Source organism: Saccostrea echinata, unplaced genomic scaffold, assembly GCF_033153115.1.
Source record: "Saccostrea echinata isolate AGI-Se365-2 ecotype Australia unplaced genomic scaffold, CSIRO_AGI_Sech_v1 ptg000075l, whole genome shotgun sequence".
Classification (NCBI taxonomy): Eukaryota; Metazoa; Mollusca; class Bivalvia; order Ostreida; family Ostreidae; genus Saccostrea; species Saccostrea echinata.
In genome coordinates, this window is record NW_026889824.1 from 1,919,903 (window position 1) to 1,935,595 (window position 15,693).

At 33.3% G+C, this 15,693-nt stretch overlaps 1 long non-coding RNA gene and 1 pseudogene across 1 annotated transcript; one reads left to right on the forward strand and one right to left on the reverse strand.

The window, feature by feature from the left end:
- Positions 1–651: 651 nt before the first annotated feature.
- On the reverse strand, positions 652–2,392 carry LOC133176375 (uncharacterized; annotated as a pseudogene).
- An 11,366-nt stretch (positions 2,393–13,758) lies between these two features.
- On the forward strand, positions 13,759–15,314 carry LOC133176485 (uncharacterized). The gene is made up of 3 exons (XR_009719474.1): positions 13,759–13,901; positions 14,790–14,883; positions 15,221–15,314. It is a non-coding gene; the product is annotated as an uncharacterized LOC133176485 (long non-coding RNA).
- The last annotated feature ends 379 nt before the right edge of the window (positions 15,315–15,693 follow it).

Sequence of the window (15,693 nt, forward strand, 5' to 3'; positions counted from 1 at the left end):
AATAAGTTATATAGAAAATCTTTATCAAGAATATTTTTATGTTTTTTATCGATTGTCTGTATGTTTGTAGGTGTTAAGGTTGAAGTATAATGGTATTATTCAGGAATTTCTCAGAATATTATACAAATATATAGGTAATACAATGGGCATTAAGGACCACACATTCCTCATCCTTGTATGTAGACGTAGTTATCTTTTCTTCTGTACATTTCCACAAATTTATACTGTTTGTGTGGTCATATGACATACAATGTATTTATTTGTAGTTGTATTTTTCAAAGTGCTACATGTACATGTATAAGTTAGCGTATTTAGCATATTAGTTCCTTTTTTTATCCATAATTAAAGCCTGAAGGAAATGAATTTTTCATTAGATCTAGTCAGCTGTCCATTTCTGACCTCAAGACCAAATGTGCAGTTCAGATATTAAAATGAAACATTGACTTAATGATGTTGTTGTGTTTCAAAATGAGTAGATTCAGTAATACTCAGTTTATTTACTTTAAATGTACAAAAAAAGTTCAAAATTCAGTACAATCCTGTTTATTAACTAATTAGAGTAATCATTTACTGGGGCTAAGCTTTGAGTTCTGACTGAAATTTTGCAGATATTGTCAATTTAACCGTGAGTACATTAAATTCTATATGTTATATAATAATCTAGTGATCAATGTAGAAAACATTATGCAGGATAACAATTTAATTCTGTTCACAAGTTAACTAAAACTTTCAGTTCAGAGTAATAACTCTATATACCTAGTATGTTTTAAACAAATTAAGAATCAATTTATGTACTTGTACACTCTCAATGTGTTGCCTAGTTGTCCCACATAGAGATTGTTCTCATCATCCACACATACACTAATAGGACACTCTACCTCTTGTTGTTGTGTGAGTAATAGAGACAAGAACTGACCGTCCTGATCAAGGAGGTGAACACTGTTACTGTAATAATCACACACCAGGATGTGACTGAGGACATCAGTACAGATTCCATAGGGACAGAACCCTGACTCCTGATCTGTGTAGGAGAACCTGTGTTGTCCTGATTTATTCACCACCACTACTGCTTCTATATCATAGTCTGATGTACAGATATCTCCATTGATGTTTTCTGTGATGTAGTGTGGATAACTATACAGTTCCTGTCCTTTGTTATCCCTCTGTATGTTCTGTAGTTCTTTTCCTGTCTTGTTGTACCTGGTGACTTTAGCCTCTTCATCTGTTATCATCCCCACCAGTAAGTCCCCGTTGATGTGGGAGGAGTGTATGCTGCGTGGTCTCCAGTCTCCAGTTTTAATGAATTCAGTGATATTATTATCCTGTTTTATCCTATTGATGACATTCTTGTCTTTGTCTGTAAAGATCAGATCCCCGTCCTGTGTCACTGTGTGGTAACCTTGATCCTCACCACTGGTTTTTATCTTCTGTATCACATTCCCCTGTAGATCTGTTTGGACAAGATTACCATACAAGTCACTGATCCAGAGTCTGTCTGATTGATCTAGTGATACATGTAATACACCATTAACACCTGGTACATTGAACTCCCTGACCTTGGTGACAGAGGCAGATAGAGACAATGTTTGTTTCTTGTCAGATTTCACATGTTTGTCTTGTTTTGTTTGTTCACTTGTAGATTTCATTGATGTAGCAGTAGGAGGAATTTCCATTGGCTCTACACTTCTTAGTTCTCCCTTTCTATCTGTTACAGTTATCTTCCCCAGTAATTTAGCAACATCTTTTTTGCTGTAAATAGGCGGAGAAAATTCTGGTGTGACAGGTTTCATGGTTTCTGGTATGGATTGTATTTTTATGTTCTCTGGAAGTTTAGTTGTGACGTTAGTGAGCTCAGTAGAGGACAGGTAACTCTGGAACTCTTTAACAAGATCACTAAGATAGGCAATATAGTCATTAAATGTCTTCTCTTGGTGCTTTAATTTCTCCAGTAATGACTTCTCTATTTTGTGTAATTCTTCCATTTTTTCTGAGAGCACTGTGTCCACCATGTTTTTGAGAGACTCGGCTTCAGCCTTCATGGATGTCCGTATGTTGTCCATGATCTGTTTAACTTCAGTGGCATCTTCCTGAACTTCTCTCTGTAAATCCTGTGATGTTGGAATAAAATAGTTATGGATTTTAGAGATTTCCTTTTGGCAAAGTTCAAACTTATCTGTGTAAATAGTTTCTAAATCTGTAAATATATGCCCATGGTGTTCTTGCATTGTTGAACACTTTGAACATAAAGGAACATTGCATTCTTTGCAGAGAATATCTATTTCTTTGGTGGGGTGGATCTTGCATTTCTCCACAGGAAGTTGTCTTCTGCGGTGCTGATAAAGGACCACCTCATGGTTCTTGTTTTTTTTACTTTTCAAATGTTGGTCTCTGCATTGTTTGCACATCTGTTGATGGCAGGAATTGCAGTAAAATTCACAATTTCTCACACAATCTTCAGAACCACACTCTAGAAAGTGTTGGGCAGTGCCTGGAATTTTTGGTTTGGAAAAAGCCATCTGAAATCAACATTTAGAAGTTCTTTACATGCCTATAGAAACTGTTTATACATTGTACATGTAATAAGTATTACATTCTGAACTATATGTAGTAAGACAATGTTCCATTAGTCTGACTGAAAAAAAAATCTAACCAAATTCTTTCAGTAATATCGTAGATTATTTTTAATAGTGGAACAATTGCAAGGTATTGTACGTCTTTTTAAACGTGTTTTTTCTTGACTGAAAGTGTCAGAATCTTTAATTTAACAACTTTTAAGTGTATTTACAGTAGATTCAAAATTTTATTAATTTATTTTACATTTAACAATCCGGAAGACAAGCCTCTATGGATTTACACATAGATTCAGTGTTTCACATTTCTTGCAAATGTAGGACAGAGTAAATTCACAAATGCTTTCTGAAAAGAATTGTTGCCTACATACATACCTTTACTTAAGTTGACACAAATGTCCTCTAAATATATTTCTGTCAATACACTTAATTTGGAATGTCGCAGTGAGATTTTAGTCGAGACTTGAATGAGATCTTAAATTTACTTCCTGATTAGAGATAAATATTTAAATCACCTGGTTATATAAACAACAATTGCCATTTCTTTGCACAAAATGATAAGTATGCTCAGTTGTGTGCGATTTGACACGGTTCATAAAATAAATAAATACCATAGATTAACTTACCTTTTTTAAATAAAAATAAAGATGTGTGTGTAATTGGTAGTCCTTCTATCAAAGATTTTTCAGTGAAATTAAATGAATGAATTGTAAGCCCTATTTTCTTGTGAGAAATAAACTTTAAAAAAAAAAAAAGAAAGAAAAAAAAAATTATTATCATATTGATAACGGTGTCTTTTTGATGATAAAGCATTTTAACCAATTTTTGATTTAGTAACCTAAAAAAGTGTCAGATAAAATCATTATATCCTGATACGTGTATTGTGTAATTATTTTCCTTTAAATTAGCCTATATTTTAGCAATTTATAGCAATGATATTGGATATGGAACCCGCATCAACTTGTCAAGGTGCTCTACCATCTGAAGCAGGCCGACAGACATGGCCAAATCATCACATCAATTTAGGTCATTCATGCACGGATCTAAAGCGGGTGGGGGTTCGGAGGGAGGGGGGTAGTATGGAATCCCCCCCCCCTGGAATTTGCAGAGTTATTAAAACTAGATACTGAAGCAAATAAAATATGACTTCGGACCCCTCCTAGAAAATGTGGACCCCACCATCACCACCACAAAATAAGTGTTTTTCACGTTTGGGAAATGGATTTTGCCTTTTTTTACTTTTCTTTTTCTTTTGACTGGGTTGGATCCGCGCCTGTAGGTAGGCTACAGGTAAGCTATATATTTCACAGGCATTTATAGGGAAGGGGGCGCCCCCTCCTATTCGATTTTTTTTTTGAAAATTAGGGATTGACACACTTTTTTTTCCCCATTCGTGAATTCTTATAATGTATGCATTTAATATAATCCTTTTATTTCTATAAGCCTTTTTTAAAAATATCTAATTCAGTCGAAAACGATATTTTTAAAAAGAGCTCACAAAAGGGTGATATTCACTTATCGATTACATATAGTGAATATAGGAAAAGGGTATGTCGAACCCAAAAAGAAGGAAAATGGGAACATAGCCTACACCAAGTACCTGGTATAATTTTTATTCGAAGGTTGATATTTTTTTCAATTTACTAGTATCTTATTCATTTAGGTTATTTGTTATTCCAATGATTTCTCTAAAGTATTATTAAGTTAAAAGGGCATTGGCAAATAAAATAACGGTACCTGGTTCAATTTAACTCGATATATCCCTTTGAACTCGAAATAATAAGGCACCACATAATCTGAGACATCTGTTTTGTATTTGGATATTTTAGTTGAAAAACAGGTTAATGGTAATGACCTTTCTGTTTCTGACATGTTTCATCTTATAAAATGAAATGTGCATCATGACTATAGATTTAATTTGATATAATGAAATATGTCAGAAATTACAGTAACCGTACAACAAAACTTTATGTTAAACGTGATACCTTCAACTTCTCTATCGTCAGCTTCCCTTATTTATGTAGCAATATATCATTATCACCTGCACTGGCGGATTTAAGGGGGGCGTGGGGGGGGGCACCCCCCCTAAAATTTTCAAAGTATGACATGACTAATATTAATAATGCCATACTTTGGTTTTATAATTAATGATCTATTAAAAAATGGTAATTTTATTTAATGACCAAGCATCGGTTTTCTTAAAAATCAAGTCTGAAAACCTTGCATTCCTTAGTCGTTTGAAGGGTAGACTGCAATTATCAATTTCCTATCATGATGCAAGGAACAATACTGCAATATTTAAAGGCTGGTCGAAGGTAAATAAATGAATTTAAAATCAGACAGTCTACGTTACAAACCCGTCCACTGATTGATGTATTTATTTATCAAATGGTGTAACTATGCAGTAATTTACTTAGCCTACATGTCGCCCGCGTGGCGCAGTGGTTAGAGCGTATGCTCTAGAGTCGCGGTGTAAGGAGTTGATCCTTACGTCGCGGGTTCGAATCCCACTGTGGGACGTGGAGACCGGTCCTTCGGGTGAGACCGTATAAACCGAGGTCCCGTGTCGCAGTAGGTGCTGGCACGAAAAAGATCCCTCACTACTCAATGGTCGTAAGTGCCGAGTATAGGACAAAATTTGCAGCTCTCCACCGGCAGGTGGTGGTGTCTCCATATGAGTGAAAAATTCTCGAGAGGGACGTTAAACAACATACAAACAAACAAAAAACTTAGGAAAACATAGATACATGACTTTTTTCATTACACAAATCTCATAATCTTTCCATATAAATGGAATTTAACGTCAGGATATAGGTTAGGATGGTGTAACTTCGACCACCTGGTTAATTTCGACCGTTCATAAATACCTTAAAATAATTTGTTTACAACCCATTATAGTGTACACACATCTATTTTATGCAGAAAGAAAATGCATTTTTCATATACAAATCAATGTCGATAATAATAGGCGAAATTTATTTCTTCACTGGAAAATTACATCCAAGAAGAAACTTTATCGCCCGAAAAATTACGGACGAATATTTTTAAACCATTGCGGGGAATTATCAGTTGATCACTTCTGAAAATATCTTGTATATATAGAAAGACACAGTGGATATTCCTGGCGTGAAATTTATCAACTATGTTTAATTTTGCAACTTAAATTCATACCTTTTTATTTTACAGTATTTAGTTTTTACAAATAAAATGCAAATCAGCTGAACAGAAAACGACCGAAGTTACCCATATGCATGAATACGGCGTCAGCGGGTAACTCAGTTCGACCAATGAAAATGACGCAATGCTATTTGTTACCAGAAAAAAAAATCATGACCACCGTTCGTATAAAAAAAATTATTAGGATAAGTATTATGTACAAGAATACTCCGTAGAAACTATAGTTCTATAACAGTGAAAAAAATCATCTGTTCTGTTTACATGCGGTTTAGATGCCTGTCCATATATATATACATTTGTAGCATGCCTTGACAAATCAGTAAATCAGTCTCTAGGCACCTGGTGCACTTTATGTCTTCAAATTAGGTACATTTTGAAAATCGCGTCTTCTTTTTTTTGTCAGCGAGAACCCTTTGAGATTTCGCAATGAAATTTTGCATAGCAACTCCCTATTGACTAAAGAAGAACCATATTAATTTTAAGGTCAAAGTTCAAGGTCATAAATTCATAAATTCTGTCTGTTATAACACTTTCGTTTCCGCGCGATATCTCGCGAATTCTTTAAGCTTTTGCAATGAAATTTTACATAACAACTCCCTGTAGCCTAAGAAAGACCTCTATTGATTTTGAGGTCAAAAGGTCAAAGTTCAAGGTCGTAAATTCACAAATTCCGTCTGTGTGTAACACTTTCGTTTCCGGGCGATATCTCAAAAAGCTTTAAAAATTTGAGCTTTTGCAAAGAAATTTTATACCATATCTCCCTATGGCATTTCTCGCCCCTCTCAAAGTGTCCCGTTCCGTTCTTTTTTTTTATTTATTGTATATTTAAAAGTCGCTTGGAGAGTTATTAAGTATAATACAGGTTGTCGGCCGACTTTACATTCTAATTACATCTATTAGAACTGTTTAGTAAAGGCAAAATTAGGCAATATATGTAATGTGTAAAATTTTGACAATTTCGAACTTGAATATAAACATTATATGTGACCTAATGTTTGCATTTAATCAGACTTAACTCAATATGAGTCATTAGATCAACTTCTTGTTACATAGTCAAAGAAGCATAACTCTTACGACATTATCATTACTGACGTTTGTGTGTGACCTAGTGTTTGCCTTTAATTTGCTGTATAAGTAGGTGCCTCCCTGGTCTAGGTGTATGTTGCTCGCTCAGCAAGCGAGAGGCCCGGGTTCCATCCCCGATCGATTATATTTTTCTTCTTTTAATGTTTTTTTTTTTTTTTTTTTTTTTTTTTTTTTTTTTTTTTGATTTATTAAATGATACTATTCAACATGTGAAATGAAAAAGTTATGATGTCTGGCGTGTACAAACTCATAAAATCATTATTACAGTATGATAAATATTCTGTATATTAAAAAGAATCTTCTATACACATATTAAAGAATAAGCAATCAAATCTTTATATCCATATTGGCATCTTTTTTAATTTGCTTCAATATACAGTCCAGTCCAATACGAAAAATCGTAATTTACGAACATTTGTAATATTACGAAAAATCGTAATATTACATAATATCGTAATATTATTCTTATATTATTATTTTACGTAATATAGTTAAATTACGGAAACTCGTAATATAGCTAGTTTTGAGAGACTATATTACGAGTTTTCGCAATGCAAGGCAAAATTAAGCAGTGAAAGAAACTGAATGGTGTGTAGCGAACTATGACGTCAGAACTATATTAGGTTTCAATGATACTAATAACACGTGGTCACTTTGGTCAGTGACGTCTATCGAAAAATATGGAAACGCAAGAAGAAAGTACCGCCAGCGATGGGTGAGTGAACATTTTGTTCTATTATTCTTTAAAGAGAATTTTCCAAGGGATGGGATCAATTTTCCATAAAACTTCAATGTATCCTCAAGCTTGTCACATAGGTCCGTCTTCCCCGAAATCCCTACTTTTCTTCCGAAATCTACCCTAAAAATCGGACCCTCGTCTCAAACAACGAGATGTTACGGTGGATAACTTGTTCGACTCTCGCTAACCTGTGACTTCGTATGCATTTTGATTAAATGCATCGAAACAAAGAAGAAAATATGAGGTTCTTTACCGAGGCGAAATTGAGGATTTTAAAACATAACTTGATTCTTACAAAAAATCAGAGTTAAAATTTTAGACTCAATTCAAATATAAACCATTCATTGCTCAGATACGAAAATTTTAATACATTCTAAACATTACATATACATTATTAAAACATGTTACACATTATCAAAGTATAATATTATATAATATAATTGCATCGTTAAAAATCAAAAAATTCCAAATGTTCATCTAATAATCCAGTAAAGTTATCAGTCCAAGTGTAAAAAATCAAAGTCATACTAGATATATATTTACCGGGTTTTTGATTCGCTCCTGACAATCAGGAGCACACACTCAGGAGTCAACAGCAATGTTACACATTTTAGCGGGTCAGCAGGAGGTATACTAGTATGTATACAAAGTAATTGTAGAGGGTAATAACATAACGAGGATTACATATCGAATTACTAGTATGAACGGTGGTGTGAGCTGTAAATATACATCAGTTTAAAAATAACATATTTAGAACCCTTACAAATATATCAGAACCCATGTTCTCAGAGTGATTTGAGTTTATCCATACGCTTAGCATTTTTTAATTCAAATATGTTTTATTTTTGATCCTTTAGATTTTTTTTCAATATTTCTTGCTGATATGCATCCACTTGGAAAAATCTCATGTCTTTGTATTTGCAATCTATATGTTGTGCCTATTGCTTAATTATTTTCAACGTTAATTTTGTTTATAATATTTTAATTTATAATTTTTGAAATCGGGATCAAGGAATTCAGTTTTCTTCCATTGTACGCGCACACATGTGCTGTCATTTAAGTCGGCCAGATTAATTGATGACAAACATTGTAACTACGTTTATAGCGATTCTCTGTAACCACTTAAACTTCTTTGCCACGCATGGTCACCGATTTTGATGAAACTTTGCCTATTATTACAACTTGACACAAGAAACATATATCAAATAAAATTTCGTTGCTATGTGTCTTGGTTGCCATGGTAACAGCCAGAAAAGTTGAAAAAATTGAGATTTTCAGCTACTTTGAATCTTTATTAAGCCTTGATAAAGAATAAGAATAGCAAACAAACCATTCTCCCCAAAACCTGACACCTTGTTGCCACTTATGCTATAAAGAAACTATTTAGAATTTATCTCTAAGTAAGTGGTAACCATGGGTACATTTGGAATACATTTTAGATGCTGAAAAATGCAGAAAAACGCTCAATATTCACTAATGATAGGTGTTAAATGATCAAACTCAATCAACAACCTAAGAAAAAACAATAAAAATATTTGACCTTAAGTAATTAGGTATTGGCAATATCATTCTAAAAATAACTTTCATGGTTGCCATGGTAACACAGTGCTACTATCTTCAGGAAAAACAATAAATTTCATGACTGGCACATATATATCCTTTGGACCTTGCAACACCGACAACATAAGAAAAATTGGGATTAATTGTTACTTTGCAGTGTAACCATGGAAACAATGTACCAGTTGTTTAAAGTGATATTTTTTTTGCTGCCTTAGGAATTTACTTACCTTTTATTCAAGAAACATATTATTTGACTCACCTTGAATAGTACTTATCTGGTAAAACTAAAGTTGAATATCATATATTGATAACGTTTGTTGAAAAATACAACACTGTTGCTATGGTAACCAAGAAGGGAAAATGTTCGATTTTGTTAATTTTATATCAATATTAAACCCTATGTGCCATTTTTTTGTATCCACTTAGAGATTGGGTGGCAGTCAAAATTGAAAGTCAGGTTAGTTGTTCATAATTACCAATCATAAAAGTTTTGGGAATCTACATACAAGGGTACGTATCCAAGGAAACAGAATATTTTTCAGATTTTTATGCATATTTTTTTGGCTTATTTCCATAGCAACGCTATATTTAAAGAATTGAATTTGCATTTTTTGAAATGCGAGAATTAGGGTCACATGAACTTCTTTAAAAATTGATCATAAGTTATATAGAAATATGCTTTTTAAAAAGATAGGATTAGATTTAATCACTAAGAGAGTAAATTTAAAATCCCTTCTTGGTATTAAAACCATGGCAACCATTGCCAACCTATAAGAAATATCATATTTCTTCCATGGTATATGTTACAAAGATCTTTTGTCTATTATTTGCTTGTATTTCAACCTATATTTTTTTTTTATTCTTAAGTGTATGATGTTATAAAATTAAATGAGCAAAATTATTACTTTTGAATACTTTGTTTCCATAGTAACGTATGTAATAGTTGATTTACCAAACATGTTTATCATGCATTTAAGACATCAGGCCTTCAACTTTCAGAAACAATCATTACCACTTGTTTGCTTTGCTGCAAACGTTAACTGTGGGACTCTGAACATGTTGAAAAATGCCATTTTTCAAACTTTAGGACATGTTGCTATGGTAACCATGTCACGTAGCAACCAATTTCTGCCTGATTTGAGTTTACGGTATCAAAGACTTTTATCATAAAGAGTTTGGAGAAATTCTGAGACTATGCGTGCCACAGCTTCTATATAAAAGTTCAAGTCGTTACAGAGAATGGCTCTTAACCTTCAGATTCCTCTAATGACGTGTGCTCCCTCGCCCCCATGCTGTGACTTTTACACTGTTTATTAAATGCGATGTCGATTTTCAATCTATCTTCGCTTGCAATGAAAGTTGTTTTGAGGGGGTATATTGGCTAAAATTCGATCTGCTTTCTTTTCAGCTTTTTCATAAATTACGGGTATTTCACACCTGAAGTAAAATTACACAAAGATTAAGTCTCAAACAGTCGTAAAGAAACAAACAAAAGATTTTTTTTAATAAAAAGAAAATCCACCTCATCGTTCAATGCAACAGCAGTCAGGCCCGTGGCAACTGCTTCAAAAGTGTGTGTGTGCGGGGGGGGGGGGGGGGGGGGACTTCGCAAAAATAATCAGACAAGTCAAAAAAAAAAACAACTTAACTAACTGTCCAAATTCTGGAATTTGCCAGTGCTTGACCTAAGAGCAACAAAAAAAGGGGGGAGCAACTAGCATCTAAGGGAAAATTTACTATAGCAAAATACTATACTACCCCACCCCCCCACCCCCCCCACCCCCCACCCCCCCCCACCCCCCACCCCGAGTTCTACGGACTTTGCAGGTCTTCCCAAGCGTATATCATTCTGTATAATTACGAAAATAGAGGAAAAATTATATTGTTCAAAGATGAACATGACTATGATACTTGACAATTACTTGAGTGACACCTTTTGTATATTGATTGAAATGATTTATATTAATTTAAAAGGCGCTTACTACTACACCCATACTTTGTAGAAAAGTTGTGGCAATTAATTAGTATACATGTATGCATTACTTGGTTTACGTCCCAACGCGTCGTGGCTCCAAGTCAACAGTATCTCGCCGTGAACCTCTAGCATGCTGGAGTAATGAATGCATGTGCACTAAGAACCCGAATCTTTTGAAACAGATAATGTTCTTTCTTCATACATTGTATTTCTTTTTTAATATTCTAGAATTTTATATAAAAAGGATGAATTTCTTGCCGATAATACATGTACTTCCACACTGTCATGTAAATGCAACACTTCGCAAGAAAAAGTTGGGACATAAGAGAGTTAAATGCAGTAAAAAAAGTTAAACGACTAAACATGATAAGCATGTGGGGATTTCCTTTTATTTTAAAGCAAAAACAGTATCAGACGCGTAAAAGTAAGAAAAAATATAGGGAACATATGTATCAATTCTTATTTTATTGATACGATCGATAAATACTTCTGTGCAGATCTGTGTCATTTAAGATGCGGATGCAAAAGTGGATGGGAGATATTTCTTTAAAAGTATTCGAGATTTCAAAAGAATATCAGGATTTGATATTTGTAGTAAATAAATTTATGATATTTCCTGAAGAACAACTTGAACATTACCAAACTTAACAATTTTCAGTAAGACCTGTCCGTTTATATTTTTAAAAATTAATATCATAATTCCAGACTCGAGCCCTATAACATCAGCTAGTCTATCAGAATTATTGCTCGAAAAAAAACGATGATCAATTAAGCTTATCTTATTAGAGTCACATACGATGGACTCTGTTTATGAAGAAGGTCACTTAGGTCAGGTATTAGGCTGTTCAAGGAGCTACATAGACCATAGACGATGATATTGACATCCCGTGGATATAATTTTACAACCCAGCTGGTAAAATTTCGACGATGAAGAAGAGGACAAGAATCTAGTATCATTTTTGAAAGGGGGGGGGGGGCAGAAAAAAGACAAAAAGACAAAAAAAGACAAATTACGAGAACAAACCTTGACAAACAATAAAAAGGAATTCGAAAAATTTATCCTATTTCGTAGGAGGGGTGGGTGGGCGGGGGGGGGGGGGGTTAGGTTACAACTTTCTTTCACAGCCAATTTATTTTTCAATACATACCGATTAACTATGATTTAACTATGCTACAACAAAAAGAGGGGAGCAACCAAGTTTTTTTTTTTTTATTAAAGTGATATGTTATGTTGGAAAAAAAAAGGGGCTAGCCGTTCTTAATTGCCCCGTGATTCTACGTGCATGATAATCGATGTTTGACTCGGCGGGATACTTTAGATTTATACGAACTTGAATAGGCAAACTGGTCCCGTTCCCTTCTAGATGAGTTAGGAATCGGTCAAGGCGGTCTATGTAAATTAAATGATGATAATTTTTAAGGGAAAAACATTGATTGTTGTGAAAAATGTTTTTGTACGTGGGTTTGTATTTTTATTTTAATTGTTACAGCAGTTGTAATATATCCACTGTATCCAATGTATACATGTATACAAACTAGGTCACTTATGAGAGAGCGATGAGTAGTGTGCTATCATTACTACACATTGCAAAATGATAAAGTGTTCTTCAGTTTATTTATATATCTTTATTTTTATGGCTTTTCATTTTCGTAAAATTGAAGTTCCCTCCAACCACCGCAACCATTCTTTTTGTTTTTATGGCTTTTGATTTTCGTAAATTTGAAGTTCCCTCCGACCACCTCAACCGTCAAAATCTGTTTATTTTAGGAAAGCAATCTACAAACGGTTTTCCCTTGTAAGAAATTGACATTGTTGGTAGGGATCGTGTAAACTGTAACCCCCCCCCCAAAAAAAATCAATTGGATATGTCTTTGATATGTACAGAGTCAGCAATGAGGGCAATTCTAGTATACCGTTCTCCTGTACACTGCTGAACACTAGGTGTACAAGAGAAGACTACAACACAATTAATTTTTTTTTGTAATTTAACGATCTTTTTGCAATGATTTTAAATCATATAAAGATTTTCGTAAAATTACGGTTTTCTGTTATATTACGGATTTTCGTTACGGTTTTCTATAATGTTACGGATTTTCGTAATATTACAGTTTTCTGTAATGGAACGATTATTAGTATAATAAACATGATAAGATTTCCTAATTCATTTTATTCCGAGGGTTGACAGTTTTCTTAAAATTAGTATAACATGTTCATACTCATTTAAAAGTGCATGTGAGAAACAAAGTTCAAACAGAATTTTACTGAGAATGATCAATCTGAGATAAGAGGTAATGCTACAAGCCTACGTGTACATTAACATGTAAATTATTAAGTGTGTGTACAGGCGCGGATCCAGGAATTGAAGTTGGGGGGGGGGCAAGAAGTAGGCAGGGGGTCTTGGGGCTGCCTTGAGGCCCCAAGTGGGTCATGGTGAAGCCCTGTTGGGAGCCCAGGAGGTGAAGCCCCCGAAAGCTCCTGGTTTCTAGAGAAAATGAGTGTGTTTACATTTTCTTGACGAAACTATGATTTACACTAGCTTTGACAATTTTTTTTGTTTGGGGGGGGGGGGGGTGCGTCGAGTGCACCCCTTAAATCTGCCACTGGGAATATGGTAAAAAGAGGTTCATGTAGTAGTTTGATTTGTAGCTAATACTTATAGTAACTCAGCTTTCCTAATTTGCGGAGAGAGGAGAAAGAAAATCGCTCACTTTTATCATCGTGACGGGCCTGATTTCCTGATCCAAATCCAGCTCATATTTCCAATTTTTATCATTCAAACTATGGCTGAATAAGGTAAGGACTATATAATATGATAAGAGTCAGTTTTGGCCCCCATAAATCAACATTGTTAAAAGTAATTAAGATATGTTAAATTGTTGTTTTATTTTGTTAAAGAGTTTATGTTAGCGATACATATATTTTTAATACATTTCTCTCATCTATATGCATTCAGTTGCCGTAAATGACGTCATATTTGATGCTATTTTTTGCAATTTATTCAAACATGGACCAAATTGTGAGATACATATATTTTTAATACATTTTTCTCATTTATATGCATTCAGTTGCTGTAAATGACATCATAATTGATGCTATTTTTTGCAATTTATTCAAACATGGACCAAATTGTGCATTTTCCTATATGTTTTTTTCCTACAGGAAACATGGGGCGCAGCTTAGAACAAGCAAAATTTTTCTGTCATTAAATCAGTCATGAATAGATACGTCTTTGATGAAAATATAAAGTTTATTCAAGTCTGTGCTCAATATTTTTTGGAATGAAAATTGTCTGAAAATAAGGAATTTTATTCAAGAAATGTTAAAATGGTGGGAAAAGGTATACTTCATGATGTTATAATTCTAAATGAACGGTGTTTTGATCAAAGTTTGAATCACGGTTAAACTTCAGGAATATAGCTGTGCACAGTTAACCTATATATAAAGTAAAATTAAGACATTAGGTTCAAGGGGCCATTTTAGACACTTATCATATATAGTTCTTTCAATTTAATCTGTCTAATGAAAGGAAGAAAGAAGATAAGCTTGAACTTGAATCCCCCAACATAAAACAGTGTGCTGATGATGGTTTGGAGAATACTATTTTGTGTTTTGTTGTTTGTTATAATTAAGCAAACAGTATGTATCTGTTGATTATCTTAAGGGTATTTCTGTGCTTTTCAGATATAGAAGAAAAGATCAAAGATTATTTTTTCAAAGGTTATAGTTACAGACTTATACATTATTTGATCCAAAGAAGATTTAATTGTAATATAAGGTAAATAGATTTTTTTGTTATGAACTCAAGAAACTTAAGGATTTTCTAATTTTTTAGACTTTCTGGGGGTCATGTACATCTTACACTGATCAAGTTATACTGAGATCTGTTTTCCCTCTCATTATCTACAAAGAATTTAATGCAGGACGAATTTTGATTAAAATCTTGTTTATTTATAGCTTGATAAAACTTCAATAAATCATCTTTTGTACAGTTACATATTAAATACTTTCATGGTTAACAAATATTTCTAATGATTCAAATTGTGCACACTTTCTATAGCAAAACAACCACCTATACAATGTATTTTTAAATATTTGTGCATATAATTTTGCAGTTACAATCAGCTAAAGAGGAAGATAATTCCTGAATTGGGTTTGCGACGGAGGGGTGCAAATATTGATTTAGAAGAACTTTTTAAAACTGCACAGGTAATTCAGGATAAAAGCTCATATATATATATATATATATATATATATATATATATATATATATATATATATATATATATATATACTTCCATTTTTTTTAAAAAAAATAGCAGAGTTTATTAAAGTAAATGAAATTAAATATTTGCTGTTGCTGACAAAGCAATTATGATTTAAATTTAGATAGAAGTTCAGAATAATGGATGTACAGGATCTGAAAACTTAAGGAGGACTTTGAAAATGAAATTTCATATGAATATTACAAGGTATACATTTGATATTTTAACCTTTAGAATCACAAAACTTAGCAGTGTATATGCCTGATTAGTGATAGACTGAAAATTCATGTGAACATATATTTTTTATTTGACAAATAGAAAGA